The sequence below is a fragment of the Frankliniella occidentalis genome, unplaced genomic scaffold, assembly GCF_000697945.3.
Source record: "Frankliniella occidentalis isolate FOCC.00 unplaced genomic scaffold, Focc_3.1 Scaffold192, whole genome shotgun sequence".
In the NCBI taxonomy this organism is placed as follows: domain Eukaryota; kingdom Metazoa; phylum Arthropoda; class Insecta; order Thysanoptera; family Thripidae; genus Frankliniella; species Frankliniella occidentalis.
The window spans coordinates 115901-116236 of record NW_026267318.1 but is presented as its reverse complement, the minus strand read 5'-3'; positions in this window follow the sequence as shown (position 1 = coordinate 116236).

Here is a 336-nt window from a genome sequence, read left to right as displayed (position 1 = left end):
AAAACGACGCGGATAAAATATCACTAGCTAGAGACTCACCAAGAACCGTCCCCGACGAGAGCAAGACGCTAAATGATGCCGCACGCACATCAACACCAACTCAGGAACAGGTTGCCTGCTGCCGGAGCTGATCCTTGGTCGTCGTTGTCTCGATTGGAGCCTTGGTCAAGAGACCCTTAGTCATCGAGGCCTTGATCGTACCCTTGATCATGCTCACCGAGAGGCCTTACGTAGCGTCCTGGTCCACTCAGACCACGAAACCCTCGTCGCCTACGTCGGTCGCTCATCAGAGCCTTGCGTTTGGGGTCCGGAGGCCGACCGGCGAGAGGCCGGGCG